Raw genomic sequence first — 12,683 nt, 5'->3', positions numbered from 1 at the left:
GCAGAGGAAGAACAACAAGAAGAAGAAATATCTCGAAATATGTCCGTCAGGCCAGTTCCTTTGAGCTGAATCTGCAAATATCTCGGAAACGAAGCGAGCTATGGCAAAATGGTAAGAGACGTTTTTTGTAGAGAATTATGTTTCCTACAATTTATGTTCTATGATATTTTTTGATCAGAAGCGTAGTTTTCGAGATATATCGAGATATTTAAAAGTTCCGAAGCCGCACCAACATAATAGGGATACAGAAACACCGTGGCCCCTTTCTTTGAGATAACTCTGCACTAGTGCGAGCCGCAAATGCCACTTCCAGCTTAGCTGTGCAGAAGAAGAACAACAAGAAGAAGAAATATCTCGAAATATGTCCGTCAGGCCCCTTCCCTTGAGATATATCTGCAAATATCTCGGAAACGAAGCGAGCTATGGCAAAATGTTAAGAGACCTTTTTTGTAGAGAATTAAGTTTCCTACTTTTTATGTTCTATGATATTTTTTGATCAGATGCGTAGTTCTCGAGATATATCAAGATACTTAAAAGTTCCGAAGCCGCACCAACATAATAGAGATACAGAAACACCGTGGCCCCTTTCCTTGAGATAACTCTGCACTATTGCGAGCTGCAAATGCCACTTCCAGCTTAGCTGTGCAGAGGAAGAACAACAAGAAGAAGAAATATCTCGAAATATGTCCGTCAGGCCAGTTCCTTTGAGCTGAATCTGCAAATATCTCGGAAACGAAGCGAGCTATGGCAAAATGTTAAGAGACGTTTTTTGTAGAGAATTATGTTTCGTACAATTTATGTTCTATGATATTTTTTGATCAGAAGCGTAGTTTTCGAGATATATCGCGATATTTAAAAGTTCCGAAGCCGCACCAACATAATAGGGATACAGAAACACCGTGGCCCCTTTCTTTGAGATAACTCTGCACTAGTGCGAGCCGCAAATGCCACTTCCAGCTTAGCTGTGCAGAAGAAGAACAACAAGAAGAAGAAATATCTCGAAATATGTCCGTCAGGCCACTTCCCTTGAGATAAATCTGCAAATATCTCGGAAACGAAGCGAGCTATGGCAAAATGTTAAGAGACGTTTTTTGTAGAGAATTATGTTTCCTACAATTTATGTTCTATGATATTTTTTGATCAGAAGCGTAGTTTTCGAGATATATCGAGATATTTAAAAGTTCCGAAGCCGCACCAACATAATAGAGATACAGAAACACCGTGGCCCCTTTCTTTGAGATAACTCTGCACTAGTGCGAGCTGCAAATGCCACTTCCAGCTTAGCTGTGCAGAAGAAGAACAACAAGAAGAAGAAATATCTCGAAATATGTCCGTCAGGCCCCTTCCCTTGAGATAAATCTGCAAATATCTCGGAAACGAAGCGAGCTATGGCAAAATGTTAAGAGACCTTTTTTGTAGAGAATTAAGTTTCCTACTTTTTATGTTCTATGATATTTTTTGATCAGATGCGTAGTTCTCGAGATATATCAAGATACTTAAAAGTTCCGAAGCCGCACCAACATAATAGAGATACAGAAACACCGTGGCCCCTCTCTTTGAGAAAACTCTGCACTATTGCGAGCTGCAAATGCCACTTCCAGCTTAGCTGTGCAGAAGAAGAACAACAAGAAGAAGAAATATCTCGAAATATGTCCGTCAGGCCCCTTCCCTTGAGATATATCTGCAAATATCTCGGAAACGAAACGAGCTATGGCAAAATGTTAAGAGACCTTTTTTGTAGAGAATTATGTTTCCTACAATTTATGTTCTATGATATTTTTTGATCAGAAGCGTAGTTTTCGAGATATATCGAGATATTTAAAAGTTCCGAAGCCGCACCAATATAATAGAGATACAGAAACACCGTGGCCCCTTTTTTTGAGATAACTCTGCACTAGTGCGAGCCGCAAATGCCACTTCCAGCTTAGCTGTGCAGAAGAAGAGCAACAAGAAGAAGAAATATCTCGAAATATGTCCGACAGGCCCCTTCCCTTGAGATAAATCTGCAAATATCTCGGAAACGATGCGAGCTATGGCGAAATGTTAAGAGACCTTTTTTGTAGAGAATTAAGTTTCCTACTTTTCATCTTCTATGATATTTTTTGATCAGATGCGTAGTTCTCGAGATAGATCAAGATACTTAAAAGTTCCGAAGCCGCACCAACATAATAGAGATACAGAAACACCGTGGCCCCTCTCTTTGAGAAAACTCTGCACTAGTGCGAGCCGCAAATGCCACTTCCAGCTTAGCTGTGCAGAAGAAGAGCAACAAGAAGAAGAAATATCTCGAAATATGTCCGACAGGCCCCTTCCCTTGAGATAAATCTGCAAATATCTCGGAAACGATGCGAGCTATGGCGAAATGTTAAGAGACCTTTTTTGTAGAGAATTAAGTTTCCTACTTTTTATCTTCTATGATATTTTTTGATCAGATGCGTAGTTTTCGAGATATATCGCGATATTTAAAAGTTCCGAAGCCGCACCAACATAATAGAGATACAGAAACATCGTGGCCCCTTTCTTTGGGATAACTCTGCACTATTGCGAACTGGAAATGCCACTTCCAGTTTAGCTGTGCAGAAGAAGAACAACAAGAAGAAGAAATATCTCGAAATATATCCGTCAGGACCCTTCCCTTGAGATAAATCTGCAAATATCTCGGAAACGAAGCGAGCTATTGCAAAACGTTAAGAGACCTTTTTTGTAGAGAATTAAGTTTCCTACTTTTTATGTTCTATGATATTTTTTGATCAGATGCGTAGTTCTCGAGATATATCTAGATATTTAAAAGTTCCGAAGCCGCACCAACATAATAGAGATACAGAAACACCGTGGCCCCTTTCTTTGAGATAACTCTGCACTAGTGCGAGCCGCAAATGCCACTTCCAGCTTAGCTGTGCAGAAGAAGAACAACAAGAAGAAGAAATATCTCGAAATATGTCCGTCAGGCCCCTTCCCTTGAGATAAATCTGCAAATATCTCGGAAACGAAGAGAGCTATGGCAAAATGTTAAGAGACCTTTTTTGTAGAGAAGTAAGTTTCCTACTTTTCATGTTCTATGATATTTTTTGATCAGATGCGTAGTTCTCGAGATATATCAAGATATTTAAAAGTTCCGAAGCCGCACCAACATAATAGAGATACAGAAACACCGTGGCCCCTTTCTTTGAGATAACTCTGCACTATTGCGAGCTGCAAATGCCACTTCCAGCTTAGCTGTGCAGAAGAAGAACAACAAGAAGAAGAAATATCTCGAAATATGTCCGTCAGGCCCCTTCCCTTGAGATATATCTGCAAATATCTCGGAAACGAAGCGAGCTATGGCAAAATGTTAAGAGACCTTTTTTGTAGAGAATTATGTTTCCTACAATTTATGTTCTATGATATTTTTTGATCAGAAGCGTAGTTTTCGAGATATATCGAGATATTTAAAAGTTCCGAAGCCGCACCAACATAATAGAGATACAGAAACACCGTGGCCCCTTTCTTTGAGATAACTCTGCACTAGTGCGAGCCGCAAATGCCACTTCCAGCTTAGCTGTGCAGAAGAAGAACAACAAGAAGAAGAAATATCTCGAAATATGTCCGTCAGGCCCCTTCCCTTGAGATAAATCTGCAAATATCTCGGAAACGAAGCGAGCTATGGCAAAATGTTAAGAGACCTTTTTTGTAGAGAATTATGTTTCCTACAATTTATGTTCTATGATATTTTTTGATCAGAAGCGTAGTTTTCGAGATATATCGAGATATTTAAAAGTTCCGAAGCCGCACCAACATAATAGAGATACAGAAACACCGTGGCCCATTTCGGTGAGATAACTCTGCACTAGTGCGAGCTGCAAATGCCACTTCCAGCTTAGCTGTGCAGAAGAAGAACAACAAGAAGAAGAAATATCTCGAAATATGTCCGTCAGGCCCCTTCCCTTGAGATAAATCTGCAAATATCTCGGAAACGAAGCGAGCTATGGCAAAATGTTAAGAGACCTTTTTTGTAGAGAATTATGTTTCCTACAATTTATGTTCTATGATATTTTTTGATCAGAAGCGTAGTTTTCGAGATATATCGAGATATTTAAAAGTTCCGAAGCCGCACCAACATAATAGAGATACAGAAACACCGTGGCCCATTTCGGTGAGATAACTCTGCACTAGTGCGAGCTGCAAATGCCACTTCCAGCTTAGCTGTGCAGAAGAAGAACAACAAGAAGAAGAAATATCTCGAAATATGTCCGTCAGGCCCCTTCCCTTGAGATAAATCTGCAAATATCTCGGAAACGAAGCGAGCTATGGCAAAATGTTAAGAGACCTTTTTTGTAGAGAATTAAGTTTCCTACTTTTTATGTTCTATGATATTTTTTGATCAGATGCGTAGTTCTCGAGATATATCAAGATATTGAAAAGTTCCGAAGCCGCACCAACATAATAGAGATACAGAAACACCGTGGCCCCTTTCTTTGAGATAACTCTGCACTATTGCGAGCTGCAAATGCCACTTCCAGCTTAGCTGTGCAGAGGAAGAACAACAAGAAGAAGAAATATCTCGAAATATGTCCGTCAGGCCAGTTCCTTTGAGCTGAATCTGCAAATATCTCGGAAACGAAGCGAGCTATGGCAAAATGTTAAGAGACGTTTTTTGTAGAGAATTATGTTTCCTACAATTTATGTTCTATGATATTTTTTGATCAGAAGCGTAGTTTTCGAGATATATCGAGATATTTAAAAGTTCCGAAGCCGCACCAACATAATAGGGATACAGAAACACCGTGGCCCCTTTCTTTGAGATAACTCTGCACTAGTGCGAGCCGCAAATGCCACTTCCAGCTTAGCTGTGCAGAAGAAGAACAACAAGAAGAAGAAATATCTCGAAATATGTCCGTCAGGCCCCTTCCCTTGAGATAAATCTGCAAATATCTCGGAAACGAAGCGAGCTATGGCAAAATGGTAAGAGACCTTTTTTGTAGAGAATTAAGTTTCCTACTTTTTATGTTCTATGATATTTTTTGATCAGATGCGTAGTTCTCGAGATATATCAAGATACTTAAAAGTTCCGAAGCCGCACCAACATAATAGAGATACAGAAACACCGTGGCCCCTTTCCTTGAGATAACTCTGCACTATTGCGAGCTGCAAATGCCACTTCCAGCTTAGCTGTGCAGAGGAAGAACAACAAGAAGAAGCAATATCTCGAAATATGTCCGTCAGGCCAGTTCCTTTGAGCTGAATCTGCAAATATCTCGGAAACGAAGCGAGCTATGGCAAAATGTTAAGAGACGTTTTTTGTAGAGAATTATGTTTCCTACAATTTATGTTCTATGATATTTTTTGATCAGAAGCGTAGTTTTCGAGATATATCGCGATATTTAAAAGTTCCGAAGCCGCACCAACATAATAGGGATACAGAAACACCGTGGCCCCTTTCTTTGAGATAACTCTGCACTAGTGCGAGCCGCAAATGCCACTTCCAGCTTAGCTGTGCAGAAGAAGAACAACAAGAAGAAGAAATATCTCGAAATATGTCCGTCAGGCCACTTCCCTTGAGATAAATCTGCAAATATCTCGGAAACGAAGCGAGCTATGGCAAAATGTTAAGAGACGTTTTTTGTAGAGAATTATGTTTCCTACAATTTATGTTCTATGATATTTTTTGATCAGAAGCGTAGTTTTCGAGATATATCGAGATATTTAAAAGTTCCGAAGCCGCACCAACATAATAGAGATACAGAAACACCGTGGCCCCTTTCTTTGAGATAACTCTGCACTAGTGCGAGCTGCAAATGCCACTTCCAGCTTAGCTGTGCAGAAGAAGAACAACAAGAAGAAGAAATATCTCGAAATATGTCCGTCAGGCCCCTTCCCTTGAGATAAATCTGCAAATATCTCGGAAACGAAGCGAGCTATGGCAAAATGTTAAGAGACCTTTTTTGTAGAGAATTAAGTTTCCTACTTTTTATGTTCTATGATATTTTTTGATCAGATGCGTAGTTCTCGAGATATATCAAGATACTTAAAAGTTCCGAAGCCGCACCAACATAATAGAGATACAGAAACACCGTGGCCCCTCTCTTTGAGAAAACTCTGCACTATTGCGAGCTGCAAATGCCACTTCCAGCTTAGCTGTGCAGAAGAAGAACAACAAGAAGAAGAAATATCTCGAAATATGTCCGTCAGGCCCCTTCCCTTGAGATATATCTGCAAATATCTCGGAAACGAAACGAGCTATGGCAAAATGTTAAGAGACCTTTTTTGTAGAGAATTATGTTTCCTACAATTTATGTTCTATGATATTTTTTGATCAGAAGCGTAGTTTTCGAGATATATCGAGATATTTAAAAGTTCCGAAGCCGCACCAATATAATAGAGATACAGAAACACCGTGGCCCCTTTTTTTGAGATAACTCTGCACTAGTGCGAGCCGCAAATGCCACTTCCAGCTTAGCTGTGCAGAAGAAGAGCAACAAGAAGAAGAAATATCTCGAAATATGTCCGACAGGCCCCTTCCCTTGAGATAAATCTGCAAATATCTCGGAAACGATGCGAGCTATGGCGAAATGTTAAGAGACCTTTTTTGTAGAGAATTAAGTTTCCTACTTTTCATCTTCTATGATATTTTTTGATCAGATGCGTAGTTCTCGAGATAGATCAAGATACTTAAAAGTTCCGAAGCCGCACCAACATAATAGAGATACAGAAACACCGTGGCCCCTCTCTTTGAGAAAACTCTGCACTAGTGCGAGCCGCAAATGCCACTTCCAGCTTAGCTGTGCAGAAGAAGAGCAACAAGAAGAAGAAATATCTCGAAATATGTCCGACAGGCCCCTTCCCTTGAGATAAATCTGCAAATATCTCGGAAACGATGCGAGCTATGGCGAAATGTTAAGAGACCTTTTTTGTAGAGAATTAAGTTTCCTACTTTTTATCTTCTATGATATTTTTTGATCAGATGCGTAGTTTTCGAGATATATCGCGATATTTAAAAGTTCCGAAGCCGCACCAACATAATAGAGATACAGAAACATCGTGGCCCCTTTCTTTGGGATAACTCTGCACTATTGCGAGCTGGAAATGCCACTTCCAGTTTAGCTGTGCAGAAGAAGAACAACAAGAAGAAGAAATATCTCGAAATATATCCGTCAGGACCCTTCCCTTGAGATAAATCTGCAAATATCTCGGAAACGAAGCGAGCTATTGCAAAACGTTAAGAGACCTTTTTTGTAGAGAATTAAGTTTCCTACTTTTTATGTTCTATGATATTTTTTGATCAGATGCGTAGTTCTCGAGATATATCAAGATATTTAAAAGTTCCGAAGCCGCACCAACATAATAGAGATACAGAAACACCGTGGCCCCTTTCTTTGAGATAACTCTGCACTAGTGCGAGCCGCAAATGCCACTTCCAGCTTAGCTGTGCAGAAGAAGAACAACAAGAAGAAGAAATATCTCGAAATATGTCCGTCAGGCCCCTTCGCTTGAGATAAATCTGCAAATATCTCGGAAACGAAGAGAGCTATGGCAAAATGTTAAGAGACCTTTTTTGTAGAGAAGTAAGTTTCCTACTTTTCATGTTCTATGATATTTTTTGATCAGATGCGTAGTTCTCGAGATATATCAAGATATTTAAAAGTTCCGAAGCCGCACCAACATAATAGAGATACAGAAACACCGTGGCCCCTTTCTTTGAGATAACTCTGCACTATTGCGAGCTGCAAATGCCACTTCCAGCTTAGCTGTGCAGAAGAAGAACAACAAGAAGAAGAAATATCTCGAAATATGTCCGTCAGGCCCCTTCCCTTGAGATATATCTGCAAATATCTCGGAAACGAAGCGAGCTATGGCAAAATGTTAAGAGACCTTTTTTGTAGAGAATTATGTTTTCTACAATTTATGTTCTATGATATTTTTTGATCAGAAGCGTAGTTTTCGAGATATATCGAGATATTTAAAAGTTCCGAAGCCGCACCAACATAATAGAGATACAGAAACACCGTGGCCCCTTTCTTTGAGATAACTCTGCACTAGTGCGAGCCGCAAATGCCACTTCCAGCTTAGCTGTGCAGAAGAAGAACAACAAGAAGAAGAAATATCTCGAAATATGTCCGTCAGGCCCCTTCCCTTGAGATAAATCTGCAAATATCTCGGAAACGAAGCGAGCTATGGCAAAATGTTAAGAGACCTTTTTTGTAGAGAATTATGTTTCCTACAATTTATGTTCTATGATATTTTTTGATCAGAAGCGTAGTTTTCGAGATATATCGAGATATTTAAAAGTTCCGAAGCCGCACCAACATAATAGAGATACAGAAACACCGTGGCCCATTTCGGTGAGATAACTCTGCACTAGTGCGAGCTGCAAATGCCACTTCCAGCTTAGCTGTGCAGAAGAAGAACAACAAGAAGAAGAAATATCTCGAAATATGTCCGTCAGGCCCCTTCCCTTGAGATAAATCTGCAAATATCTCGGAAACGAAGCGAGCTATGGCAAAATGTTAAGAGACCTTTTTTGTAGAGAATTATGTTTCCTACAATTTATGTTCTATGATATTTTTTGATCAGAAGCGTAGTTTTCGAGATATATCGAGATATTTAAAAGTTCCGAAGCCGCACCAACATAATAGAGATACAGAAACACCGTGGCCCATTTCGGTGAGATAACTCTGCACTAGTGCGAGCTGCAAATGCCACTTCCAGCTTAGCTGTGCAGAAGAAGAACAACAAGAAGAAGAAATATCTCGAAATATGTCCGTCAGGCCCCTTCCCTTGAGATAAATCTGCAAATATCTCGGAAACGAAGCGAGCTATGGCAAAATGTTAAGAGACCTTTTTTGTAGAGAATTATGTTTCCTACAATTTATGTTCTATGATATTTTTTGATCAGAAGCGTAGTTTTCGAGATATATCGAGATATTTAAAAGTTCCGAAGCCGCACCAACATAATAGAGATACAGAAACACCGTGGCCCATTTCGGTGAGATAACTCTGCACTAGTGCGAGCTGCAAATGCCACTTCCAGCTTAGCTGTGCAGAAGAAGAACAACAAGAAGAAGAAATATCTCGAAATATGTCCGTCAGGCCCCTTCCCTTGAGATAAATCTGCAAATATCTCGGAAACGAAGCGAGGTATGGCAAAATGTTAAGAGACCTTTTTTGTAGAGAATTATGTTTCCTACAATTTATGTTGTATGATATTTTTTGATCAGAAGCGTAGTTTTCGAGATATATCGAGATATTTAAAAGTTCCGAAGCCGCACCAACATAATAGAGATACAGAAACACCGTGGCCCCTTTCTTTGAGATAACTCTGCACTAGTGCGAGCCGCAAATGCCACTTCCAGCTTAGCTGTGCAGAAGAAGAACAACAAGAAGAAGAAATATCTCGAAATATGTCCGTCAGGCCCCTTCCCTTGAGATAAATATGCAAATATCTCGGAAACTAAGCGAGCTATGGCAAAATGTTAAGAGACCTTTTTTGTAGAGAATTAAGTTTCCTACTTTTTATGTTCTATGATATTTTTTGATCAGATGCGTAGTTCTCGAGATATATCAAGATATTTAAAAGTTCCGAAGCCGCACCAACATAATAGAGATACAGAAACACCGTGGCCCCTTTCTTTGAGATAACTCTGCACTATTGCGAGCTGCAAATGCCACTTCCAGCTTAGCTGTGCAGAGGAAGAACAACAAGAAGAAGAAATATCTCGAAATATGTCCGTCAGGCCAGTTCCTTTGAGCTGAATCTGCAAATATCTCGGAAACGAAGCGAGCTATGGCAAAATGTTAAGAGACGTTTTTTGTAGAGAATTATGTTTCCTACAATTTATGTTCTATGATATTTTTTGATCAGAAGCGTAGTTTTCGAGATATATCGAGATATTTAAAAGTTCCGAAGCCGCACCAACATAATAGAGATACAGAAACACCGTGGCCCATTTCGGTGAGATAACTCTGCACTAGTGCGAGCTGCAAATGCCACTTCCAGCTTAGCTGTGCAGAAGAAGAACAACAAGAAGAAGAAATATCTCGAAATATGTCCGTCAGGCCCCTTCCCTTGAGATATATCTGCAAATATCTCGGAAACGAAGCGAGCTATGGCAAAATGTTAAGAGACCTTTTTTGTAGAGAATTATGTTTCCTACAATTTATGTTCTATGATATTTTTTGATCAGAAGCGTAGTTTTCGAGATATATCGAGATATTTAAAAGTTCCGAAGCCGCACCAACATAATAGAGATACAGAAACACCGTGGCCCATTTCGGTGAGATAACTCTGCACTAGTGCGAGCTGCAAATGCCACTTCCAGCTTAGCTGTGCAGAAGAAGAACAACAAGAAGAAGAAATATCTCGAAATATGTCCGTCAGGCCCCTTCCCTTGAGATAAATCTGCAAATATCTCGGAAACGAAGCGAGCTATGGCAAAATGTTAAGGGACCTTTTTTGTAGAGAATTAAGTTTCCTACTTTTTATGCTCTATGATATTTTTTGATCAGATGCGTAGTTCTCGAGATATATCGAGATATTTAAAAGTTCCGAAGCCGCACCAACATAATAGAGATACAGAAACACCGTGGCCCCTTTCTTTGAGATAACTCTGCACTATTGCGAGCTGCAAATGCCACTTCCAGCTTAGCTGTGCAGAGGAAGAACAACAAGAAGAAGAAATATCTCGAAATATGTCCGTCAGGCCAGTTCCTTTGAGCTGAATCTGCAAATATCTCGGAAACGAAGCGAGCTATGGCAAAATGTTAAGAGACGTTTTTTGTAGAGAATTATGTTTCCTACAATTTATGTTCTATGATATTTTTTGGTCAGAAGCGTAGTTTTCGAGATATATCGAGATATTTAAAAGTTCCGAAGACGCACCAACATAATAGAGATACAGAAACACCGTGGCCCCTTTCTTTGAGATTACTGTGCACTAGTGCGAGCTGCAAATGCCACTTCCAGCTTAGCTGTGCAGAAGAAGAACAACAAGAAGAAGAAATATCTCGAAATATGTCCGTCAGGCCCCTTCCCTTGAGATATATCTGCAAATATCTCGGAAACGAAGCGAGCTATGGCAAAATGTTTAGAGACCTTTCTTGTAGAGAATTAAGTTTCCTACTTTTTATCTAGTATGATATTTTTTGATCAGATGCGTAGTTCTCGAGATATATCAAGATATTTAAAAGTTCCGAAGCCGCACCAACATAATAGAGATACAGAAACACCGTGGCCCCTTTCTTTGGGATAACTCTGCACTATTGCGAGCTGCAAATGCCGCTTCGAGCTTAGCTGTGCAGAAGAAGAACAACAAGAAGAAGAAATATCTCGAAATATGTCCGTCAGACCCCTTCCCTTGAGATGAATCTGCAAATATCTCGGAAACGAAGCGAGCTATGGCAAAATGTTAAGAGACCTTTTTTGTAGAGAATAATGTTTCCTACAATTTACGTTCTATGATATTTTTTGATCAGAAGCGTAGTTTTCGAGATATATCGAGATATTTAAAAGTTCCGAAGCCGCGCCAACATAATAGAGATACAGAAACACCGTGGCCCCTTTCTTTGAGATAACTCTGCACTATTGCGACCTGCAAATGCCACTTCCAGCTTAGCTGTGCAGAAGAAGAACAACAAGAAGAAGAAATATCTCGAAATATGTCCGTCAGGCCCCTTCCCTTGAGATAAATATGCAAATATCTCGGAAACTAAGCGAGCTATGGCAAAATGTTAAGAGACCTTTTTTGTAGAGAATTAAGTTTCCTACTTTTTATGTTCTATGATATTTTTTGATCAGATGCGTAGTTCTCGAGATATATCAAGATATTTAAAAGTTCCGAAGCCGCACCAACATAATAGAGATACAGAAACACCGTGGCCCCTTTCTTTGAGATAACTCTGCACTATTGCGAGCTGCAAATGCCACTTCCAGCTTAGCTGTGCAGAGGAAGAACAACAAGAAGAAGAAATATCTCGAAATATGTCCGTCAGGCCAGTTCCTTTGAGCTGAATCTGCAAATATCTCGGAAACGAAGCAAGCTATGGCAAAATGTTAAGAGACGTTTTTTGTAGAGAATTATGCTTCCTACAATTTATGTTCTATGATATTTTTTGATCAGAAGCGTAGTTTTCGAGATATATCGAGATATTTAAAAGTTCCGAAGCCGCACCAACATAATAGGGATACAGAAACACCGTGGCCCCTTTCTTTGAGATAACTCTGCACTAGTGCGAGCCGCAAATGCCACTTCCAGCTTAGCTGTGCAGAAGAAGAACAACAAGAAGAAGAAATATCTCGAAATATGTCCGTCAGGCCCCTTCCCTTGTGATAAATCTGCAAATATCTCGGAAACGAAGCGAGCTATGGCAAAATGTTAAGAGACCTTTTTTGTAGAGAATTATGTTTCCTACAATTTATGTTCTATGATATTTTTTGATCAGATGCGTAGTTCTCGAGATATATCAAGATATTTAAAAGTTCCGAAGCCACACCAACATAATAGAGATACAGAAACACCGTGGCCCCTTTCTTTGAGATAACTCTGCACTAGTGAGAGCCGCAAATGCCACTTCCAGCTTAGCTGTGCAGATGAAGAACAACAAGAAGAAGAAATATCTCGAAATATGTCCGTCAGGCCCCTTCCCTTGAGATAAATATGCAAATATCTCGGAAACGAAGCGAGCTATGGCAAAATGTTAAGAGACCTTTT

Source organism: Osmia lignaria, unplaced genomic scaffold, assembly GCF_051020975.1.
Source record: "Osmia lignaria lignaria isolate PbOS001 unplaced genomic scaffold, iyOsmLign1 scaffold0002, whole genome shotgun sequence".
NCBI classification, from domain to species: Eukaryota; Metazoa; Arthropoda; class Insecta; order Hymenoptera; family Megachilidae; genus Osmia; species Osmia lignaria.
Note: the sequence above shows the minus strand (reverse complement) of the source record.